Source organism: Erinaceus europaeus, chromosome 16, assembly GCF_950295315.1.
Source record: "Erinaceus europaeus chromosome 16, mEriEur2.1, whole genome shotgun sequence".
Lineage (NCBI taxonomy): Eukaryota > Metazoa > Chordata > Mammalia > Eulipotyphla > Erinaceidae > Erinaceus > Erinaceus europaeus.
Window position 1 is genome coordinate 13,808,450 of NC_080177.1, and position 18,589 is coordinate 13,827,038.

At 42.5% G+C, this 18,589-nt stretch overlaps 1 long non-coding RNA gene across 1 annotated transcript; it reads right to left on the reverse strand.

The window, feature by feature from the left end:
* Positions 1 to 15,195: 15,195 nt before the first annotated feature.
* Positions 15,196 to 18,556, reverse strand: LOC132533412 (uncharacterized). The gene is made up of 2 exons (XR_009545278.1): positions 17,796 to 18,556; positions 15,196 to 17,755 (listed from the first exon to the last, which is right to left on the reverse strand). It is a non-coding gene; the product is annotated as an uncharacterized LOC132533412 (long non-coding RNA).
* Between the last annotated feature and the right edge of the window lie 33 nt (positions 18,557 to 18,589).

Below are 18,589 nucleotides of genomic sequence, written 5' to 3' on the forward strand. Positions count from 1 at the left end.
TGCTAATCTTATGGGTTTTCCTTTGTAGGTGACTCTGTTTTTCTCTTGCAGCCTTGAGGATCCTTTCTTTATCCTTATTCCTTTCCATTCTAAGTATGACATGTCTTGGTGTCTTTAGGTCTGGGTTAATTCTGTTTGGGACCCTCTGGGCTTCTTGAATCTTTATGTCTTTGGTGTTGTCTAGACTAGAGAAATTTTCAGCTATTATGGCCTGGAGAATGCTTTCTTCCTCTCCTTCTCTTTCTTCCTCTGGTAAGCCAATAATGCGTATATTGTTTCTTTTGAAGTCATCCCATAGGACTCTGTTGTTGTTTTCAGCATCTCTTAATCTCTTTTTGAGATCTCTTATTTCTTTTTTAGTTGTCTCTAATTCATCCTCGATCTTGCTAATTCTGTCTTCAGCCTCATAGATTCTATTCTCTCTGCCCTCTACTGCTTTCTGGAGTTCATCTATTTTGTTGCCCTGCTCTGATACTGTTTTAGCTTGTTCAGCTAGTTGCCTTCTTAGTTCAGCGATTTCAGCTTTCAGCTCTCTAATAACCATGAGATTATTAGAATTTTCTTCCATATTCTCATTTGTTGTTCCTGCATTTCTGATTACAATTTTTTCAAATTCTTTACTCACTCCTGTTATTATTTCCTTAGCTAATGTTTGGATGTTGAACTCGTTGTTTTGTGCTTCACCCTCTGGAGGACTTTTAGCTGGACTCTTGTCCTGGTTCGAGTCTCCAATATTTTTTCTTGTTGTTTTAACCATTTTATATATTATGTTATGAGTTCCCTTTATCAGTACTTTTCAAATTATTGATCACTATTGCCTGGATTGACTTGTGTCTAAGTCATTTAATTAAAGGTTTTACCGTGGTGGAAGTTAACAGTTTTTTCAATCCCTGAGTTGGAGCTCAGTGGTGTAAAAGCCTCTTTTTTTTTCTTCCCTCTAGGCTATGGGAGCCTGAGGGCTTTTAAACTATCAATAGGCTTCTTAGCTTAATCACTGACTCCTGACCAAGAGATAAAGCAGGGTGTGGCAGAGATAATCCAGTGGTTATGCAAAGAGACTTTCACAGCCCCTCAGCTATGCCACCGAGGTATAGGTCTTCTCCTGAGTTTCCCGGTTAGCTCTCTGTCCCCTGGTGTCCCTCCCTGTTGCTGCTCCAGATTCTGAGGGTAGTAGCAATGGAGACTCAGAGTTGCACTTGGTGAGTCTCTGGGGAGTCCTTTCCTCCCTTCAGCTGTCCCCTTGTTGGTGGAGCAGACTGGAGGTGGTGTCTCCACTGATAAACTGTTGAACTGTTAGCAGTCACTTAATCTCTCCTTAGGCCCCTCTCTCCTGTCTGTCACCAGCCACGCGTGTTTGTACTCATGGGTGATTTACTGGGTTCCTGTGGTCATTCTAGTCCGGTCTTGTTGCGGCCCGGGTGGTCTCCTTTGGTATTCCTAGTTGATCCCTGTTTCCATATTTTTACCTTAAATTCTATAGTATTCTTTGAAATCTAGTCAAATCTTCCTGTGATTATACTTTCCTATTCTTTGTCTTTTTTCTAATACTCTAGTAAGTATATATACTAGTCCATACTTTATAACAGATACATTTCTTTTTTAATTCATTTATTTATTACTGAGCAAGAGGGAGGACCAGAGCATTACTCTGACATATGCCACACTAGGGACTGAACTCATGACCTCATGCTTGGAAGTTGAGCACTTTACCTACTGTGCCATATCCTGAGCCACTAAATATGTTTCTTTCTTAAATTTTAAATTGTAGGGGGTCAGGCAGTAGCACAGCAGGTTAAGCACATGTGGCGTGAAGCTCCAGGACCTGCGTAAGGATATGGGTTTGAGCCTCCGGCTCCCCACCTGCAGGGGAGTCACTTCACAGGCGGTGAAGCAGGTCTGCAGGTGTCTGTCTTTCTTTCCCCCTCTCTGTCTTTCCCTCCTCTCTCCATTTCTCTCTGTCCTATCCAACAACAAACAACAACAACAATAATAACCACAACAAGGGCAACAAAAAGGGAAAAAAATAGCCTCCAGGAGCAGTGGATTTGTGGTGCAGGCACTGAGTCCCAGCAATAACCCTGGAGGCAAAAAAAAAATTAAATTGTTTTATTTTAATGAGAAATATACAGAGTGAAAGAAACAGGCCAGAGCATTGCTCAGCTCTAGCTTATGATGGAGTGGGGAATTGAACATGGGACCTTGAAGTCTCATGTGTGAAGGTCTTTTTTCAGAACCATTATTCTATTTTCCCACCCCTAAATATCAGCTTTATTTATTTATTTGTTTGTTTGTTTATTTCCAGAGCACTGTTCAGCTTTGGTTTATGATGGTGTATGTGTGTGTGTGGGTGGCGGGGCGGGAATTGAATCCGGGACCTTGGCGCCTCAGGCATGAGAGTCTGTTTCACTATGCTACTCCCCCATCAATTTATTTCTTATAAGCACTGTTTCTTAAAACAGCTTTTAAAATATTTCTTTGGATATTCATATATATATTTCTCCTCCAGGTTATTGCTGGGGTTTGGTGCCAGCACTATGAATCCACTGTTCCTGGTGGCCATTTTTTCCCATCTTATTGGATAGGACAGAGAGAAATTGAGAGGGGAGGGAAGATAGTGAGAGAGAGGGACAGGGGTAGCTAGCACAATGATTATGCAAACAGACTCTCATGCCTGAGGCCCCAAAGTCCCAGGTTCAATGCCCTGCACCACTATAAATCAGAGCTGAGCAGTGCTCTGGCAAAACAAACAAACAAAAAAAAACAGCTGTGAGAGAGACAGAGAGATACCTGCAGACCTGCTTCACTACTGGTGAAGTTTTTACCCTGCAGGTGGGGATTCAGAAATTGAATCCAGATCCTTGCACTTCATACTATGTACGTTTAACCCCATGTGCCACCACCTGGCCCCCTATTCATACATTTTCTGGAGGGATTCCATGGCCAGCCAAATCTGGAAATCAATATTAGACAAAAACAAACAGCATTACAGCTTTAGCAGACTGTAGCCACGGGCATTTGTTCATGGGACACAGTATTTATTGAGTGGCAAAAGAGACAAGTGTATGGTGCCTACTTTTCAGGAGGTGGACTTAACTTTTCTCAGTGTGTTTGAGAACAGGCTGCAGGCTCTGTGACTGCAATTATATGAAAGTCTGGAAAAACAAAACTATTGAGAAGGTTGCTTTTTTTTTTTTTTAAGTTGGTGTTTACCCAGGGTGCTGGCAGAGGGAGAGGGAGGGACAAACAAGAGGGACACAGGATTCTAGGGCAGTGAAAATGCCCTGATGTGTTTGCCCTGGGAGAAATCGCTCTATCTCCCTTGAAATTTTGCTGTGACCCTAAAACTGAGAGAGAGAGAGAGAGAAACTGAGTCTTAAAACAACTTGCAGATCCAGTGAGAACTCAGCTAAACAAAAGACCAAGGAAGTGTGCCAAGTACTGGCAGGAAAGATTGAACAGGTCCCCTGTGTGGGCTTTCTGGGGGTGGGGTAGGCTGGGCAGATGCCCAGTGCGGGGTGAAAGGTCATCTTCAGGATGGTGCTCTACCAGCAGCTATTTTACTAAAACCAAATTTGTAAACAAAAGGGCAGCTCTGGGAATCTCATGTGTCTGGTGCCTTTGTTCTTGGGTGGGGATGGTAGTCCACCGGATTAAGAGCAGATGGTATGAAGCAAAGGATGGGTGCAAGGATTCGGGGTTCGAGTCCCAGGCTCCCCACCTGCAGGGGTGACGCTTCACAAATGGTGAAGCAGGTCTGCAGGTGTCTGTCTTTCTCTCCCCCCCAGCTCTGTCTTCCCCTCCTCTCTAGATTTCCCTCTGTCCTATCCAACAACAATGGAAAAAAGATGGCGGACAGGAGCAGTGGATTTGTATTGCAAGCACCGAGCCCCAGTGAGAACCCTGGAGGCAAAAAATAAAAATAAAAATAAAAAAGAAGAAGAAGAACACTGAGGAGCCTGGGAGACTCACGTGGTCAAGTGGAGGCTGTGAAATTGCCATTTGCTGTTGTTTGAGCCTGGGAGAGACGGGCGGTATTTGGAGGGCAGAAAGGGAGGAGGAGGAAAGGTGAAGATGGAGGAGGCTGGTGGGTGCAGCACAGGGGACAGCGCCCAGGAGGCCTGGTCAGCCCTGTGGGTGTGGCTTGAGGTCATGGCAACCTCCAGGACATCAGAGGCAGTTCGTTCTGGTGAGGGGACAGATAGTGGGGGGAAAGCAGCCTTGCCTTTTCTTCTCCATTCCAAAGGGGGGCGTTGTGACAAGAGCAGCTCTGAGAAACTTGGGGTGAGCTGTTTTCAGCACCTTCAGGGGCTTGGTGTGTAGGGAGTTTGGCGACCTGGGGACGGGGTGGGTGGGGCACATTCATTTTGAAAGGGAGGTGACAGGTGGGGACCTGTCTCATGTCCTGGTCTGGGCCTGGCAGGGTCTTCAGTTGGTCTGTTCGCTGGTCAATAAATAAAAACTCATAACCTCCTCCATGCTAGGGAGGAATGGTTTATTAAAATAAGCTTTGTAAGGGGCCGGGTGGTGACACACCTGGTTGAGCACACATGTTACAATGCTCAAGGACCCAGGTTCGAGTCCCCGGTCCCCACCTGTAGGAGGAGAGCTTCACGAGTGGTGAAGCAGTGCTGCAGGTGTCTGTCTGTCTCTCTTCCTCTCTATCTAATCCTTCCCTCTCGATTTCTGGCTGTCTCTATCTAATAAATAAATAAATAAAAAGGGGGCTGGGTGGTAGCGCACCTGATTGAGTGCACATGTCACAATGCGCAAGGACCAGGGTTCAAGCCCCCGGACCCCCACCTGCAGGGGGAAAGCTTTGCAAGTGGTGAAGCGGGGCTGCAGGTGTCTCTCTATCTCTCTCCCTTCCTTCTCAAATTCTGACTGTCTCTAATTAAAAAAATAATAATAAACAAGAGCAATAAAAGGGAATAAATAAATATTTAAAAAATAAAATAAAATAAAATAAAAATAAGCTTTGTGGGGCCGGGCAATGGTGCAGTTGGCTAAATGCACATATCACCACGCACAAGGGCTTGGATTCGAGACCCCTTCTCTACCTGTGGGGGACAGGGGCACTTCACAAGTTGTGAAGCAAGTCTGTGGTGTCTCTTTCCCTCTCTATCTCCCTTCCCCTCTCGATTTCTCTCTGTCTTGTCAAATAAAATAGTAAATTAATTAATTAATTAAAAAATGGCTGCTGGGAGCAGTGGATCCATAGTGCACCACTGCCTGGCCCCACAAAGCTGAACTCTCCCCCATCCCCACCCTGAAGTCTTTTACTTTGGTGCAATACACCAATTAGATTTTCTTAAATTTTCTTTTTTTAATTTGATAGGAGCAAGAGAAATTGAGTGTGTGTGGGGGGGGGGCAGAGACCTGAAGTCCTGTATTACCACTTGTGATGCTTCCCCTACAGGTGAGGACTGGGGATTGAACCCAGGTGCTCGTGCATGGGGGGTATGTGCACTTAACCAGGTGTGCCATCACCTGGCCCCCTCATCTATTCTGTTGACTAGTCTTCACAAGTTGGGGAGGGTGAGGCCAGCAGGGGCGAAGCTGGGCTTATGAACTCCGGGTGCCACCGTTTCGTTTCCAGGTTGGCTCCCTTCACAAAAGACTTCCTATGTGCAGCTCAAGACCTTCCCACACCCCAGGGCCTCATCAGACAACCTGTCCTTCTGGGGTGCACTTTCTGTGGATAGCGCAGGTGTGTTTCGTGAGCAACTAGCATAAGCCAGGTACCCTGCTGCGTTAGTGTACTTAATTCTCATTCCACAGTGGGTCCGCTGTCTTACTCCTCAAGTACAAGTTGAGAAGGAGGCAGGCACAGGCAAGATTTGGCTCAAAGGCGTTCTTATTCTTCATGCTTGAGTATAAAGGAGTTTGGGAGATTTGAGAAGATGCTGAGTGGCTTCCCCTACCCTTAAAGTTGGAGTTTTAGGGATTTAGGGGATAGAGGCAGGAGGAGTCTGGGAAAAGGGGTCCTGTGGTGGTGAGAGTGAAGGGGTTCAGTGGCCACGTCATTTCTCTGGGGCCAGTGATAACTGCCTCCAGGCCGCTGGGCTGTCAACCATAAACTGCCACTGTGTAGGATTTGCATCTGGGGGTCTTCACGCTGGGCACCAGGTCCTTCCCTGAGGCCACCCCCCACCTGCATCTTCCCTGGCTTAGCAGCACTGGGGAAAATATTCCTCTGCTAGTCGAAGAAGCAAAGGGAAATATTTCTTTGCTACTTGGGAAGACTACTGAGAGGGCTGCCAGAGCAAAGTAAAGATAGCAGAGAGGGTGGTTGGGGAGATGGCTCAACAGGCACAACAATGGATTTATATGCTTGGGGTTTCTGGTTCAGTCCCCAGCATCGGACGTGATAGAGTGGTACCATGGCTCCTTGCTCCCACCCCATCCCATGCAAAACACTCACATGTAGAATTTATTATTATTATTATTATTACTATTAAAGTAAGGGAAGCCCAAAGTGAAGGCTCAGCACATGGTGGTGAGGTTAAAACATTTTCTCCAGCCTGCTAATCTTTAGAACCTTGCTTTGTCCACAGAAGATCACTTACTGACTCATGGTCACACTGACCAGACCTGGAGGTGAACTTGAACTTGAACTCAGTCCTGCTCATTGGGAGATGCTGCCATGAGCAAAATGACCCGACACCCACAGCCCATACCAGTTAACTTCTTCCAGCCCCAGGGTTCGTGCCTCTTGAGGAAATCAACCTGAGGGAGATTGGGTTTATCAGACTCAGGAGTTTATCAGGAGGGACACTGGTGGGGGTGGGGTGGAGAAAGAGATGACTGTGTATTGAGCATCAAGCACCTTACAGGTGGTGCTATTCACACTGGCTTAGTTCTTTCCTGCTCAAGCCTTTGAGGTGCAGAGAAGAGGGGCTTTAGAGAGCTCCCTTTCAGCAAGGTCACCCAGCTGCTCAGTTCACAGAGCTGAATCTGAACGAAAGGCTGGGCCCAAACCTTCCCTTCTCCAGTGTGCCATGCTGTCCACCTCGTCAACAAAATGTTTATGAGAAGAGTTGGTAAGAGCACAGCCCCAGGTCTGGGAGACAGCTCACCTAGTAAAGTGCACACTTTGCCATGCGTGAAGCCCTGGGTTGGAGCCCCTGACACCACATGGACTATCTTGAATAGCACCAGGGGAAGCTTCATGATGTCAAGGTGTCTCTTCTCTCTGTCTCTCTCTACCTGTTTTTTTTTTTTTTTTGCCTCCAGGGTTATTGCTGGGACTTGGTACCTGCATCACAAATCCACTGCTCCTGGAGGCTATTTTTTCCCCTTTTTGTTACCCTTGTTGTTATTGCTGTCGTTGTTGGATAGGACAGAGAGAAATCGAGAGAGGAGGGGAGACAGAGAGGAGGAGAGAAAGATAGACACCTGCAGACCTGCTTTACCACTTGCAAAGTGACCCCTCTGTAGGTGGGGAGCTGGGGGCTTGCATCTGGATCCTTACGCTTGGTCCTTGTGCTTTGTGCCACCTACGCTTAACTCGCTTCGCTACCATCTGGCCCCCTCTACCTCTCTTCTGAAGTAAAGGAGGGGGAAAAAAAGAGTGACCCAGGAGGTGGTGCAGTGGAGGTGTTGAATTCTCAAGAGTGAGGTCTCCAGTTTGATTCCTTGCATCACAAGTGGTTCTCTCTCACTATTAAATCAATAAGTCTTAGGGGGAAAAATCTGTAGGAAGTGGTGTTCTCCATATGAGGAAAAAAAGGAGACACACACACACACACAGAAAGAAAGAAAGAAAAGAAAAGAAAAAAAGAAAGAAAGAGAGAGAGAGAGAAAAAAAAATAAAAGAGAAGAAAAAGACATAACCCCTCAGGGTTTTCATTTCCGGAACACATCAGAAAACCTTTGGCAGTTCTATGAGAGATGGGGACAGAGTTAAGGGGATCTGTTTGTCTGTTCATCTTAGTGATTCTTGATGAAGCAGGCACATTCTCTCTCTCTCTCTCTCTCTCTCTCTCTCTCTCTCTCTCGCATGCAGGTTCTTGCTTGGCCTGGACCACACCCAGAGTTCCCAGCCCCCTGAGAAGTACAGCAGCCCCCCCCCCCAACACACACCTCTCTCACACAGCTGCTGGAGCTGTAAGCACTGGACTTGAGTTCTGGTTCTGCCTCTTGGACACCTGCATTAAGCTCTGCCTGCCACAGTCTCTTCATCTGTACAAACTCATAAGCCTGTTTGGTAGGATTCCTGAAGACCTAGAACCCCCTTTTTAAAAAAAAGAATTAATTTTACTTATTTGGATGGTGACACAGAGAAATTAAGAGTGAAGGGGGACAGAAAGAGAGGCACCTGCAGCACTGCTTTATAGCTAGTGAAGCTTCTCCCCCACACAGGTGCAGACTGGGTGCTCTGAGTCCTCGCACACTGTAATGTGTGCGCTCAACCACCCGGCCCCAGACTTGCTTCTTTTTTAGAACAGTTAATACCCCAAATTGAAAATGTGTGTGTGTGTGTGTGTGTGTGTGTGTGAAATGGGATGAGGATAAAGAAAGGCAACCCTTCTAGCAGTGTGCTAGCACTTCTTGCTCCTGCTAGTGTCATCACACTGCAGACAGATACTCCCCTGCTACAGGGCTAAACTTGATTTTTCTACTTGGAGATGGTGCAAAAGCAAAATTTGCTCTGTGGAAACCTTCAAGCTTTGGTATTTGTGGCTCCTGGGCTGGACACGGGATGTATAAGACTCCTTTTCCTGCTGGGACCATGTAGTTTGAAGTCACCAACCTAGACGGTTTCACTTCCTTGTAAGTACAGTGTTCAATACCCACCTAAGTTCTATACAATGATTTGTTAGATGCGGGGCTTTGTGTTTCAGTGATTTGTGCCCAATTATAGGCTAATCGAAGTATCCCAAACTCGGTTATGGTAGACTAGGCCGAGTTAGGGTAATCTGTAGGATAAATATGTCAAATGCATTTCCATCTCATGATGGATTCACTGTGTTGTCTGTAAGCCCATTTCAAGTTAAGGAGGATCTCCGGGAGGCAGATAGGCAGCCTGAGACTTAGCACAAGTGAAGAACTAGTCCAGGGAGGCACACCCAGAGAAGCTGGACTAGAACTAGCTCTGCCTCTTACTCTGCTGCACTTGGCCTGGCCTAGTTCGTTGTTTGTTTTTTCCATTCTGTGCTAGGGATTGAACCCAGGACCTCATAAGTTCGAAGCTACACCCCAGGTTTCGCAGTGACAGGGTTCAAGTGAGATTATTGATTTAACCTCTAGCAATACTTTCAAAGTGTTGTGGGCTCTTCCCACATTTCAAGCTGAAAGTCACATTATTAATTCATCCGTTAAAAAGAGCCTTTTTTTCCTTATCAGTATGGTCACAATTTTCTTTTTTTAATCAGTGTTAGGGAAGTAATGGTTTCCAAAACAGCTGTTGTCACATGGTACAAGTTCTCATCTTTCTGTGATAGGTATCTGCACACCACTCCCACCACCAACTTGGGCCTTTCTCCACCGTAGTGCACTGGGTCCCAAGGCCCACTCACATCCCACCCCACTTAAAAGACTTTGAGAAAGCCAGGCAGTTATCAGCAAGAGGAGAACTGACAGAACGCAGCCTAGTGCTACTACTGGGCTGTAGGAGGGACTCACACTTTGTGACAGTAACAGCTTGTTGACAGCAGCATTACTGCGTGATTGTCTGGGGTATCTGAGAAAAGTATCCAGTGTTTGTTTTAATCTTAAAGCAACCATAAATACATGCACAGTTGCAATATAACTACAGATCCCCTACGTAGAAAAAAAAAAAGACTCATTCTTTGTAATTGGGAGCTAGGTAGTCTGGACTCTTTCCAGAAGAGCAGTTTTTAATGTTATTTGTTTGTTTATTTATTTATTTTGCCACCAGACTTGTTGCTGGTGCTTGGTGTCTACACCACAAATCCATGACTCCCGGTGGCCTTTAAAAAAAAATTGCCTGGTTTTTTTTTTTTTTTTTTTTTTGATAGAGGCAGAAATGGAGGAGGTAGGGGCAGGGAGGGGGGAGAAAGAGACAACTAACTACAGCACTGCAGTACTGCTCCACCTATTGTGAACACCCTCACCTCCACAAGCCCCAGGTCCGTATATGTGGTAACATGTGCATTATACCTTGTGAACCTCTACCTCAAACCCCCCCCCCACACACACACACACGAGCACTGGAGACAGTCAGGATTTCAGTTCCATTGTAGGAACCCCATTAAAGCATTGGGAGTGGGGTTCTTCTCCCACCTTGGTGCTGCAGACCCAGGTCATGGCCAGGAGAGGCTGTGGGTGCAGACAGTAGCTGACATGGGGGGGGGGGAGGGGTAGCTGGGACTTCACGGAAGTAAAGAATAAGTTGGGTGTTTTGGTGTCTACAGAACTTTGTGGTTTCACAGGGCAGATTGAAGCTTCCCCCAGTGCAGTAGTGCTTTCCTGTGGTGTGCTGGGGGCTCGAACCTGGGTCAGGCATGTGGCAAAGCAGGTGCCCTCCTTGGTGAGATAGCTCACTCTTTCCCTCCTTCTCATATATCAGCTTTTGAAGATTTTTTAAAAAATTTCTCATTTTTATGAGAGAGACATAGAACGAAGTTAGAAGACCACTTAGCTCTGACAAGTGGTGGTGGTGGGGACTGAAGCTGGCACCTCTGTGGCCTCAGGCAGGCTGGTTCCACGTGTTAACAAGCCTTCCCACACATTCTGAGGTCTTAGGAGGGAGAGTTTCAACACATGAATGCTTGACCCATGCTCTGTACATCACAATATTGTCAGTGAATATTTTTTTAAATATCAAGTTTTTTTTTATTGGCAGGCTAATTGTTTATAGTATGTCAAGTTCTCATAAAGTTAAATAAAGTCAGGGGAAGATCTTCCAGGTAAAGAAGAGGACAAAGTCACAGAGGGTAAAGAAAATTTGCCTTATTCTGGGAGCAGCAAGATTAGTATACTAATTAGTCAAAGGAGAGACGGGAGAGGGGAAGTGTATGTGAGAGAGAGAGAGAGAGAGAGAGAGTAAAGGACAGTGCCTTTGTGAATCAGTTAATTTGTGGTGATTTGCAGCCATGGTTGCTGAGTTTGGAGTCTTGTCTCCTCAGCACTTTCATTCTGGAGTTTGCTGAATTCTCATGATTCCCATTAGGTAGATACCATCATGATCCCCACCCAGATGGAGAAACTGAGTCAGAGAAGTTCAGTAACTTGCCCTAAATCTTACTGTGTAGGAGAGAGAACCAGGATGGGAAGTTAGCATGCTGAGTTTTTGTCTCTGGGTGAGCTCACAAAATGTCTGTTTGGTTTGAAGCAACCTAGTAACCCCATTACCCACTAGATCTCACCATCTTCAGTTGAGATGAGATCAGCCTTAACGTATAACTTCATGACTTGTGGGAAATGTAATGCCTTCCTTGAAACTTCTCCAAACTGGAGGCTTGTGGTTCTGTTTCCTGTGGGTTCTCAAAGCATTTCTAAACTGCTGGTTGCCCTTCTGTCTTGTGGTGTGGTTCACCCTCTCTTCAATTCTCTATCCCTTCAAATCAGGAATGCACTCAGACTAGGCGGGCTGCTGTGAGCAGTAGCATACCATGGCACAATGACTGTAATATTTAGGGCCCTCTTGTGCTCATACCCAAGACCAGGTGTAGACAGAAAAGGGCACTGTCCTGGCCAGAATTGAAGTCCCTATAGATGGCCCCCGACCCTTCCCAGTTGTGGCTGTGAGGGCTGAGGAGTGAAGATGAAGGTACAGGAAAAAGAAAAAAGAAAAATCCAAACAACAGGGCCTAAAGGACACTTTGAATGTAGTTGATTTTTTCATTGCTTAATCTTGGACCTGGATGTGGTGCACCTCAGCCAACAATCTCCTAATTTGGTGCCAGATGTCCCTGAGCACTGATTTTTAGCCCCAGGAATCACTCCCTCACTCATTTTCCATCAATAAGCCATATGTGTCTGTACTCACCTGAAGCTTAGGTGATTTTTCTTTTTGAAAAAGTTTTTTAATTCAAACCTAGAAGTGGTGAGCCTCAGCTGCCAAACTCCCAGTTTGGTGCCAGCTGATCCTAAGCATGACCTTTTAGTCCTGGGAATCTCTCCCTCATCCCTTTTCTGCCAACGAGCCCCATGTGGCTGAAGAAATCCTGGTTATGTTTTGTTGAGTTTTCAGGTAATTTTCATTGCTTTTCCCAGTTGGCCAGGGAGAGCAAAAACGAGTCTACTGCTATTCCGTAGCCACCTCAGTTATTATTTTGGAGACAACTACCATACAGTTTTTCCTTATTACTGGTATGTTAAAGTGGGAAAAAAAAGTGTTAAGTCCTCCTCTTCCCCCATGCAAAAATGGTGGGAGACAGAGAGAAAAGGTATTTAGAAATCACACCAGAATAAAACTGTGAAAGTCCAGTACTTGACTTAGGAGGTGGCAGAGTGAATGAGGCATTGCACTTAGAAGCCTGAGGTCCTGAGTTCAACACCCAGCATCGCATGTGTTAGAGTGATATTCTGATTCTCTGTTCTTCTTTCTCTGGTGTTAATAAATCTTGAAAGCAAGCCTGCTCATTCAGAACAGGTGACAAGGAAGCTATTTGGTAACTTCTGAAGTTATCATTTTATACTTACTGGGTTATTCCTCTAAGCCAGACTTCAGTTTTTGTTGTATACGTCACAGGAGAGCCCTAAAACAGGATAGGGTGCTGCTTAAAAATGATGAAATGGGACAGAGAAGCAATTACAGAAGCCAGACCTCCGACCTTCTGCACTCCTTAGAGATCTTTGGTCCACACTCCCAGAGGGGTAAAGAATAGGGAAGCTTCCAATGGAGGGGATGGGATACGGCACGCTGGTGCTGGGAATCGTATGAATTGTACCCCTCTTATCCTACAATCCTGTTGGTCATTATTAAATGACCACTAATAAATGATAAGTTAAAAAATAAGAAAACACAAAGCAGAACTTGGCTGGGTTTGGTGTATTGCAAAGTAAAGGACTCTGGGGTATGTGTGTGTGCGGGGGAGGGTTCAGGTCCTGGAACATGATGTCAGAGGACCTAGAAGGGATTAAAAAAAATGATGAAAAAAAAAAAAAAGATGGGGCTGGGTGGTGGCACACTTGGTTCAATGCACATATTACCATGCACAAGGAACTAAGTGCAAGCCCCCAGTCCCCACCTGCAGCAGTGAAACAGCTGTCTCCCTTTCTCCCTCTCTCTCAATTTCTCTGTCCTGTCAAACATTAGAAAAATAAAATAAAGCAAAAAAAAAAAAAGTTAAAAACTAAATGATGAGATCTTTGTTGGTATTTTTCTGAGGCCAGATTTCTAGTCCTAATCTTAAAACACAGTTCCTGTAGTAATACATGTAACCATCAGGCTTCATATTTCCTATTTGTACTCACTTTGATTTTCCAAACATTTATTACGAGACGGGCTGAGTGGGAGAATAAGTGCTAGAATATCACTAGCTTATTCAGTGCACAAAATTAATCCCAGGATCCTATGCCTCCATGTAAGTCTACCCTTCATGCCACCTTCTGGGTCACTATGCTCAGAATACTTTTTAAGCAGAACACTGTTCAGCTCTGGCTTATGGTGGTACTGGGGATTGAACCTGGGACCTCTAAGTCTCAGGCATGAGAGTCTGTTTGCATAACCATTATGCTCTCTTCGCAGCCCTCAAGAGTTCACAACAATTACAAAAGATCATAGTTACAACTGAGTTACAGCCAAAAGTTATTCTTTTAAAATGGACAGCGTAACATAAATAAGAGCTTGCAGACTGCTACTAGAAATTCGAATTTATTTTCACGTCTGACATGGACAAGACGACACATCAAAGTAAAAATATAGATGAAAATAGATAATCAAACAGGTCAGAGCTCAACATTTAGTGTTAATTTATCTAAAACTATGTTTTATTACTCTTCCCCAAAATAGTTGTCTTTTCCTAGTTAACTAGAATTCTGAAAGAATATAAAAATACCTGACAGTTTTCCACTTATTTAGTTCTTAAGAATGTTTTTTTATTTGTGAACTCCCAAATGGCAAAAAGAAAACCCAAATAACCATATAAACAACATGTCTACACTGTTTTAACTTTTTTTTTTTTTTGTCATAACTGAAATATTCAAGTCAGGTGATTGAGTTTTTGTGTCGAAACGTATTCTGAAAAGTATCTGGGTGATCATATTCTGGGTTAAAAAAAACTGCTCTGTTAACGATAAAGCATATATGGTACTTAGATAACATTCTGAATTCTTGACACGTCTATACAGGGAAAAAATAAATAAAAAAAAAGGGAGGGAGAGCAATTTTGACTGAGCCCTTTGAATAGTCATAGAAACTTCCAAAGAGCCCTTGCTGCATCCACATATGCTGTTAGTCTTAAGAGGATGGCAGGACACAGTACACCAGAGGTTGGCAAACTTTTCCTACTTGTGGACAATCAGTAAATGCTTTATATTTGTCAAAACGATTCGAAACAGCCACATAATTGTGGCTGTGGTCTAGAAACACACAATTTTAGGGATGGCATTTAAATAAATTTCACATAATTCTTGTATTATATAATATTTTGATTTTAAAATGCAAGAGCCATATAAAACAGGCCAGATCTGGCCTGTGAAGCATTTGCTGACCCCTGATCTACATGTGTTATTAAGGTTGATAAGTTATCTCACATAAGGCTTCTCACCAATCCTGCAGGGGGCACTTTCCTTTCTGCCATTATTTCTGGGACAATCAGGTCAATAAAGGGACTGACATAAAAGGATAAAGACTTGTACAATATCTTTTAACCTACCTGGAAGATGTTTTTAAGTATTATTAAAGATGTAAGAAGGCATCATAATCTGAGATTATAAAATAAAGGTTATCTATTTTCTAGTGTTTTTCTTAAGATGTCTTAAGGCCTACTACCATTAATTAAAAAAAAAAAATTTAAGAAACTCTACATTTTCATTTTTTAACAAACCACATGACAAAACATTTTATTTAATAATTGTATAAGAAATTACATTTTGAAAATTGCAAATACAGTGTGTGCGCGCGCGCGCACTCACACACACACACACACACACACGCGCTATACTTTGTTATTAAATTACAAGGGCAGACCATAGCTTCAAATCTTTCTAAATTCAGTGATATGCAAAATACCTGGTTTCTGAAGGGGCGTATGGAAAAGTATATGCAACTTTTTTTAAAAAAAAAAATGTGATATGGCTTAGTAACATTTACTTAGAGAAGCATACACTTTTCTGATATACAGTATCTTCCAGGTACACAGCTGACATACTGACACATCTAAGTTTTATGTTGGCAGTTCTTTCAGAATAAATTTAATGGCACTATTTAAGTTCACACTGTCATAAATTTAATTGGGAAAAGTCTTCATGTTTTTTTAAACCTTAACAAACAAACAAACACACAAAAATATCAGGAAATGTTTGTCCTTACAATCTGATTGAAAAAAACAGGTTAAAAGTAAAAAACCTTTTGTAAGAGAGAGCTCAGTGATTGGCTGGCTTAGTAGGTGAGTTCACGGGCTTTCACTGTCTCACTCTCTCTCTCCCCAATACTGAGGAACACAATTTCCTCTCTAATCTGCATGCTCCTATCAGTATCACAAACAGTATCTCTAACTGGTGATCCGTACAACTCTGATACTCTGATGTCCCATCTCTTGTGATTCACATGGCAGACCTGTAGTAAAGGATTGAAAATGGCATTTCCGGTAGAGAGGATATTTTGGAGGTCAAACTTGCTTCTCCTCAACACAGTATATAGTGGGGAGTCACTTTTCATTTGTGACTAATATCAACTGATTCATGAGCAAAGTGTCAGATCAAAGACAAAAGCTGAACCAGGTGAACGAGTCATATATCTAGGAACACACTGTGTACCTTTTTAAGCTTATAATATGTAAGGAAGCAAAACTGTCTAACCTTTACTAAAACAGGAGTCAAATTCTATAAGAGCATCTATTCACAATGGTGAATAATACAAGTACACAAAGCAAATTAATTAATTGTGGTTGTTTCAGAAGTGAATGATAATCTGTTCTCAAGTGGCAGGAGTGGTCTGATGAGAAATACAGCCCAGTGTCTTATTAGCAACGGACTCCAACTGTGATTACATGGGGTCACACTCTAACTTCAATACACACAGAAATCTGCATTGGGAACAATCAGCTGTTCTGGGACTTCAAAGAGTGAGAAACTTGGTTTTAGAAAATGGAAATAAAGTACCTTAAACTGAAAAGAAAGCAGAAAAATAAGAAACCCAATGATTTGGCAAACAATACTGATGAGAACTGTAAGTTGGAAAAATTTATGCTCACAAAATCCTAACTCACGGAAAATGCTTATAGGAATTTCACTCACTGCTAGTTCTGCATTGCAAAGTCCTCTGAAATATACCTTATCCAACTACATTCCTCATTACATTTCTAAGGCATTATGGCAGTTAATGAAAGTATAGTTGCTTTTCTAAAATAAATCCAAGGCTGCAACTGGTCACTAGTGAAACAGAGGTTTATGTACATAATTAACTGACTCTGCAAATAAGACGTTGCAGAAGTGTCCAGTTTTTATGTTGTGATCTCTATTCCATTGTAATTAGCTTTCCCAGTGCTAAATGAATGATGCTGTGTTTATCCAAACCAAGCTATTTTTCACAGGACCATGGAGAATTAGCTTCTAGATAGCAGGTGAAGGAGTCAATACTGACTAAACTTTCAGTGTAAGAAGCTGTTCAGTCCTGGGTCATATATGCTAAATTCACAGCTTTCTCTGTGGATTCTTTCAAGTTACAAAAAGTTAATTCAATTCTGAAATCTTAGAAACCAGCCAAGTAAAGCACAAATACAAAATCTGCAGTTATTGATACAAAAAAAAAAAAAAACAAAGCACAGGAATCTTGATGTGTATGCCACTTTAAGCAGAACATGATAATTAAGATCCACAAAAAATTTCAGTGTTGCTGCATATTACAAAAGGATCCTTTCCAATCCTCAAGTGGATTTTAGAGTGACTCTTGTATCAAATAACTTTTCAAGAAACAGGTTAATATGAAAATTCAGATATATCTAAATAATATTGAAACATTTATAAGAAATAAGTTCAGTATCTATGGGAAAATTCATGAGCATTCCCCCCCCCCCTTTCTCTTGCTAGGTAGAGTCTATGAGTACACGTTCAGATATCCACTGAGATGCCTTTCCTTTTTTATGTTTCAGAATATTTTGATCTAAGCACCTCACATGCAAGTCTTTAAATGGATTCACAATAGTCACAGTCGCATAAAGTGCGCACTCAACTTAGTCTAACAAACACTTCATGGGTTTCACTGAGTACCATTAATCATCATCAATCATCTTATTGGGTACATAAACTTTTAACCATCTTTTAGGTAACTCCAGGCTTTATCTTAAGTTTAGTTGTACTGAGATACCTGCTGGAAAGATGGAATCTGTTCCCCGTTCTTCATTTATATGAAAATCATCTTCATGTCTTTCTAGCATTCCAATTCATGACTTGCATGGTAGGTTGTTACTCAACTGATTTCTCTGAAACAGAACATCCATTCTTGATACAAGCAACTGCCTTTTGTTGAATATGGACTTCTCATATGCATAAAGATAATCCCAAGACCAATAGCTACAACATAAAACATTCACAGCTGTTTCTTTAGCAGATTTGTTACCAGTCAGACTGCCTTTGGTTTGGAAATTTTATAGTCTCCCAATTACAGACTTAATGTCCATCCTTACTCCAGTAAAAAAAAAACAAAAACACACACACATACACACACACACACACACACACACACACACACGCACTCAAAAACTTTTGAAACTTGTTTTCTTAGAGTATTATCTTCCCCTGACCCCTCTGGGTATTTCAACTATATTATTTAGAAAACCTCATAATCACATCTTAGGATCTGTGGGATCTGAGAGCCCCTAACCCATATCATCAAATAAAACCTCTCTGGAACAATGTGAGAAATGGGTATTACAGTGGAATATTTACTTTCTAAGAGTTTTATCTGGAAAGAGCACAGAAGTGAAGGCAGGAAGCAAGGTACCAGACTTTCTGTATAAACTGTAAGGCAGCTCTTGAAAGGACAGATCATTCTTTACATTTTTCAGTCTCTTGCTATTCTTAAGAAAATTCTATGAACAATGAAAATGATTTTAGAAGACTTAAATCTGAAACTCCAAACCCTATTCTCATGCCTGTATTTTGTTTTAAATCATCAAATAATTTGATTTTGATTAACTTCTGCCACTCAGAATACTGAAAATACTTTCTAAATAACTGAATTATAGTGATAAAAATATGTAGAAATTTGATTCTAGTAAGATTACAAATCAAAATTATTCAAAAGGCTATAGGGAACTAGAAAAAGTTGTTTATGAAGTGTAACTATAAGACCAGCATTAAGACTTATTTTGTGGACTAAAACATTTCTGGAGCACTTAGGAATGCATGCTTATTCCACACTCTGGATTGATTCTCATATTTCCTGAAATCTGTTAAGAAATAATTTCTGCAGAAAGGAAATGGGGTGTCAGACTCCAGAAAGCAAGGTGTCAAGATC